Source organism: Apteryx mantelli, chromosome 1 (assembly GCF_036417845.1).
Source record: "Apteryx mantelli isolate bAptMan1 chromosome 1, bAptMan1.hap1, whole genome shotgun sequence".
NCBI lineage: Eukaryota > Metazoa > Chordata > Aves > Apterygiformes > Apterygidae > Apteryx > Apteryx mantelli.
Window position 1 is genome coordinate 100,304,938 of NC_089978.1, and position 6,950 is coordinate 100,311,887.

Genomic DNA, 6,950 nt, shown 5'->3' on the forward strand with positions numbered 1-6,950 from the left:
CAAATAGTTTGAACTAGTAGGTAATACATTCCACTTTTTATTAGCTCACTATGTTATTTATTAGAAAACAGATAACAGCTTGTGAGATATATATATATATATAATAAAATCTACAAAGTTTTTTGTCAGATTTTTTAGCTTTATTTAGTGACTTTAAACACCTTTCAACAGTTATTAGAAAGACTTTATTATTATAATGGGCTTTTAAGCTACAATGCGTTGTTAAATGAATACCTTAAAGTAGAAAAGGTTACGTGTAAATAAAATAGATATTCATAGAGCTCACTTTAAAATTTATATACCACTTGGTATAACTGAAATTTTACAGTTGTTGGGTGCTGCAGGTACAATGACTTGAAAGAAAATGAAAGATAGTGGCAGCATAGTTAAATGAGCCTAACTGTATTTTCAGAAATAATTCCACATAGCCATGGTTATTCTGACCTGTTAGGTTCAGTGCTGGCAAAGACATTTATTTATTTGATTCTTGTATAGAGGTTATAGTCAAAAAGACAAGTATCTTTCATCACAGTAAAAATGAAAAGCAAATATAACATCCAAAACATTTTTTAAGTAAGTCAAGAAATGAATGAGCTTTCCAATTAAAATATGTAAGACTTGTACACGTGAGAAGGTAGTATTCAGCCAACTAGAAAATTAATTTACAATATATTAGCTATTACAAGCTAATTTCCCTTGACGACCCAGAAATATTCTCTGAGAATGGCTTGCTGTGCCACTGTGAAAGCAATTTGCAGCACATACTCAGAGCAGTATTGCATCATCATCATGTACTGAATGCTCATTTCCTTACCTAGACAAGCTGATACTAGCAGCCCAGGATAAGCAACCCAACCTGCAAATGGGTGAGTCCCCAACCAGCATAGAATGGAGTGACTCCAGACTGGGAACAGTATGAACAAAAATAGGTCATCTGAAATTGAAGTGAGCTTGTCATGTAACTCTGAGGCAGCCAGGGATTCTGAGACGCCTTTATCTGGAAGGATTTACACCATGCAGTTTCTACAGAAAACTGTCCCCTCATTCCAGCGTAGTCTGAACTGACCCCCATCATCTAACTGCCTATAGCTGTTGCATCCCAACTGTGAGGACATGCTAGGCCTGTGTGCCGGGCTAGAGGCACGGAGGAAGCAACGGCTTATTCCCTCTCCACGCAACAGCTGGAAGAGCACAGCATCCTGTCCAGGTGCCTTGGGGAAGGCCAGCAGCAGTATATGAGGTAGTGGCATCAGCCATCCGGTCCGCTATGAAGAGCTCTTCTTTAACTGTCCTGACTGCCTTCTCCCTCACTGAGGGAGCTGGGCACAGTTCCTGCTACATTTGTTGTCCCAAATAGTGTGAGGAGAGAGAGAGCTGACTGAAGGGGCTATGCCATTCGCTTGAGTTGCATGATGAACTGGAGTGGGGCTTGCTGGAGGAAGCCCTTGGTGACTCTTCTGACAGCATGCCCCTGCCTTCAGAGAACAGGCTCGCTGCCACTTTGGCCTCACAGCCTAGACCAGGTTGTCTACAACATTTAGCAATTTTAGCAGGAGAAGGAATAAGGCCCATCACAATTACAGACAGATTAAAATTAAAAGGCAGTAAAATTTTCCTCCCATAGCTGTCCACCTTGTTGCTGTCTTGAAAGATCCTGACTTGAAAGTTCCTGCTTTGCAGGCAGCTGAGATCTTTGTGCTCAGGTTTTAGTCTTATTAAACATGCTAAGCTCTAATTTGTGGCAATTCAGCTGATGTTTCAAGAGCAGTTGAGCCACCTGCGCGGTGGGGACAGGCCAGACAGATGTGGGTGGCAGCCTGATTTTAATCTGCCTTTGTTCATGAATCCAAGCCCCAACCTTTTTAATACTTTACAATACAGGTAAAACTGACTCACGTTTCTTTGGGCAATGAATAGGTACCACTATAGCCTCTGGGATTTCCCCTGCTGAATATCAAAGGCCTGCTACAAACAACAGAGGTGTTAATACTTTCCAAAGAGAGAGTCCTTTATAATGGAAAGTATTAGTCAACCAAAATACAGAGGAGTCTTTTCCAGATCTTCTGTAATAGTTTACCAGAAGCCTCTAATCCATTATCCAGCAATTTATTCTGTTGGGCAGATTCCCCATGCCTGCCTGACTGGGGTTTGCTGCCTTCAGTACAAGCTGCGTTGCAGGTACCAAGGTTAATTTACACAAAGCCTATTCTGGATCAGGGCCTCACATGGCAGATTAAAACATAGTATTATATATTTATATTTGAGCTGTGGAACTGCACTTGCAGTGTAAGGATATGACCTACAAGTTCGTAAGACAAAATCAAGTGCAGGGGCAGACACAACAGAATGATTATTTGTTAAAGGAAACTGATTTCTTGAAAATCATATTTTAAAATAAATTTTCTCAGTTATGCTGTTTAATGACACTCTAGAGCTTTATTCCACTATTGCTTGGGTACCTGCTTAACTTTATTTCACACAAGGGCCCTAGAAAGCTTTCAGCTAACTTTAAATTAAACTAATTTTCTGATCAAATACCTAGTTTAGAATTTATGTTCATATACTTGTTTGTATACAGAGGGTTTGTTGACGACATTGTATGTATTACAATAGTAGTTAGGGACAATGGATTTCAAAGTTGTTTTTTCAAAGTGTTTTTTTCAAAGTTTATTTTAGGATTTGGGCGTTATACTCTTAAGATGGTGGTTTGCATGTACAAAGCCAAATAAAATACTCATCTGAATGAAAGCACTTTGGTGAAAAAAGGCTTTTTTTTCTGATTTTCACACCAAGTAACCAATTATTCATGCTAGTTATTTATACCAAATAACTGAATGAAAACCCATTCGTTTTGCAAACTAGTTCGTGCTCAATTTTTAACATAATTTCGAAGTTGTTTTTTCCTCAGCCAGTGTTGATGTGTCCGCCTCGGTTCTGAATGCCGTTTCGTGGAAGTGCCTATAGAGGGTGCCGGTGGACTGAGCGCTCTAGCTCAACCTGCGAGCTCCGGTGTCACACGCTGGTTTGTGTGACATGGGGTAGGCGTTAAGCAAATATCTTAGTCGAACACATACTTTATTCTGTGTTTCCGAGTGAGAAGAAGCTCCGTGAGAAATATAAAATTATGTGCTGGGATTTGTGGGACCCAGCTTGAAAAACAACTTCTTCCTGCGCGCACCAGGTATGAGGTGGATGTGAGTCATTTGGGCCTTGTTTTCATGGAGCCAGATCATCAGATAAGGTTAAATTGCCATAGGTCCATTGGAGTCTGTAGAACTAGTGTAATTTATGATAACTGCGGATCTGGCACGGTGACCTTTGTGTGGGACAGGGCTTGAGCTCTTGGCTTTGGGGAGGTAGAAGGAGACAGCTCGCCAGACTGACCAAAAAACCCTTTGATAATGACCTCAGAGATGGTGCCCTACAGCACAGCTAACAGCAGGAAGAAATGTACCCAAAAAATGGTGGTGGCTGCCAGGAAGCAGAGCAAGACTGAGCTTGAGGAAATTGTACAGAACACCTTTTTGTTCTCAGAAGTTTGAGAAGGAAAATTTAAAAATATGCATTCTTTCCCTTAATACCACAGAAACAACTGTCATTCATTGCTTACTCTAATGTGATTAATCTTTTTTATTTGTATTTTTTTGCTTTACACAGTCTCGCTACCATCCTAAACAGAGCTGATAATGAGATATATATAACTAAGATATTGTTTAATACTTCTCAGTTAAGTTTCTGAATGCAGAGCTTTTATTATTATTACAGAGGAAGAAAGTTAGCAAAAATAGTTCAGTAGTTTCTAAGAAAGCAGTTATGAAAAAGCACATTTTTCTCTTGGGAAAAAAGTTGAAATCTGGATCATTAATAAGCTCTAATATTTTGTATATGCTTTAAAGTTTAGCATTTGGGAGACAAGTGGTTGCCCTGCTCTGTTTTTTGGCTAATGCATTTAATTCCATGAATTAAGAGACATGTTAAGAACTATCTCCAAAGTCGACTTAAAGCCCAGAAGCAGTATTTTTCTTACTAGGTCACATCAAATAAAGAGCATGTTCTGTTACTGTCTCTGCAGTGAGGTGCCTATGTGATCTGGAACAAATTATATGTCTCAGTTCCCTACCTCTAAAAGAGCCCCCAATTTTACAAGGAAGTTACAAGATTTTTATTAAATTGTGTTCTGATTCTGATTGCTTCAGATCTTATGAGTGCTAAAAACACGCTGATGAAGGCCCAAGCATATTCCCCAACCTGTCACTGCCTGACAAAATTAAACCTGTTTCATGGCTTAATTTTGTGAGTTCAATTTGTAAAGGAAATGATTCTTGGGATGCTGAGCAGGCAGGGCTTCCATTAACTTAAGCTCCAAACTAGCAAAGATTCATATGTGTGCCTGACTTTGTGCAACATGAGCGGTCCAGCTGAAGTGTGTAGGTGACTTTAATAGGATTACCTATGCTGTAGTTTTGATTTTATGGGTCTTTTTTCAGTGGAAAAGTTGGTTTAAGAATTCCCACCTTCTTCCTACCTCTCATTTCCCCCTCCAAACTACAGTTTACCCTCTTCTCAGTTGTTCATGGGGCTGCGCTTTAAACCAGATCAGCTAGGAGCTTCTTAAACTGAGTTTGCCACTGCATCTGCTATGATGTGTAATGAATGCTGGCCATCACCTTCTCCTGAGGTAGTTTTCTTCCAGTTCATTTGCTTCCCTGTGTGTTGACATTAATGAGCATGTGGTAGATCAGTCTAGCTCTGATCTCGCTGAAAACTCACCAAGGTGTTTTTTTTTTTTTTTTTAAGTGAAGTAATTGAGCTGATTCAGTTACTGTTCAACCATGTGAATGCTAGTACAACCACCTGAATACTAGTACTAACAAAAAAGGGGACAGGAACATGGAGTTAGTGGGGGTACGTCTGCACGTCCTTTGGTGACAGTGTAGTTTTAGATTGACTTAAGCCAATTGCAGTATTGCACCATTTGTGTATTAAAAGCTAAGCACAGCGTAAATGTTTGCAGAGAGGACAAATAGATGCATTTTTATTTTATCTTTTGAAAAGTCACAAGTTGGCTACTGCAAATTAGTGCTGTTTTGTATTGGCTACTATTACATAGTTGGAATCACCTATCTTTTCACGTAATATAGAAACAAAACATTTTAGCTGTAGTGTGTAGGACAAAGCTGTACTACAATTTGTTGAAGCTTCAGGTTGGTTTACATTGTACACAGCAAGCAACCCTTTAAAAGGTTATCGTTCTAAAAAGAAAAGGCTCAAGTACTGTATTAAATCCTGTTCTCTGATAGGACTAAGAAATGCTGCAAGACAGAATGAAACAGAATAAGGGGAGAGAGTTTTCTTTGCGATGCCACTGCTAATGTATATGCACGGGAGAGAAGTAGCTACACAAGATTGGTTACCCTGGCACAAAAAGGTGCGTTGGATTGACATCATTTGTTTTTGATAAACCTAACGCACTGACTGTTGTTTGTCATCCCTGCTGTCTTCTAGGTGGTTATGCATATTTTTTATCAGAGAACTGGCTGCTCTGGAATTCCCTTGCCACCTTCTTTTTCTACCTTGTAAAGACAAGCTCTGTTGGTGCCCCTTTTCCAGCCTTCTAACATTTCACCAACTAAAATCTGTGAAGTTGGGCAGACAGTCCTCTAAACACCTTAGAGTGAATTGTATTTAGGCCCAGCCCATTCAAAAGCACCTAAGTAATCAAAAGTCTCTTTGACCACCTCTTTTCATGTTCTGTCACAAGCTCTCCTTCACTGCTGGTGTTCATGGAGTTAATTCCCAAATCGCAGTACAGGTCAAAGGGCCTTCATATACAGTCAATTTCTTGCTTAAACTTAACTTTTACTGTCAACTAATTGCAAATTGGGTTTCCTCTATTTTGTTTAGTTTTACAGCTTTTGCCAACTTCCCAGTGAAATAGGAATTTAAATGGTAATATATCATTAGTGGAGTAAAATATTTGGTGTGCCGTTTGGGACTAAGTACTGCACACCTCCAGAAGGTATGCTGTCCAAGGCCCTGGCTCTGCAAATTGCTTCAATTTAAGCAGAGCTCCAGCTCTGCTTCAGTTTAAGAGAGCACAGAAGTCTCCCCACACTGATCCAATTGCAGTTAAGACCCAAATCAAAACAGGAAAAAAATTAGAATGATAGACAGAAGGAAGGAAATGGAGAAGGAAGTGAGATGGAGGTATATCATCAGGTTACACGGGTGGCCTAAGAGCTTGTCTCTACACACATTTATTTCTTATTCCTGATTTATTTACATACAGACATTCTTATTTCAGAGTAAAGAAGTGTTCAGTTTAATCCAGAATAGGTTAAGCAGGAACTATTCCATGCGGAATAAAGCCCTGGGAACAGATTTGATGTCCCAAGTCTTTTTAAAGTAATTAAAATAAATGCTTATATAGATTCTTTTTAAATGGAGCTTTGCAAAGACAAAAAAGAGACTACTGTTATCCTAGCTGTAAAACACTTAGCATTGTCCTCTGTTTGTTGTTTAACTTGCCAGACTAAATGATCACACACTAACTGCCTAGACAATAAACTTGAGTCTGATACTCATTTTTAAAACAAATACGAGCTTTATTAAGACATGATAGGAGTGCAGGTCATGATGCAGACAGCAATAGAGTCTCTTTACCATTATGTTACATACCAAAGGTTGCAGACTTCTTATTTTCAACTGCTGTATCTCAGTGACAGATTAAGGCTTCTTATCCCTTGATCCAAGTCCTGTGGTAGCTGCAACTAGATCCACAAAAGGATTCAGGCATTGAAATCTACAGCTGTGATCAGCAAAACTCCTAATCCCAGAGGCAACTGAAAACCATAGACACATTAGTTTTTGGCAGTATGGTTTTCCAGAGCCCCAAAACGTGGCTTCTGAGCATGCCCAGATACTCTGGTCTTCACCACACTGAGCACTTG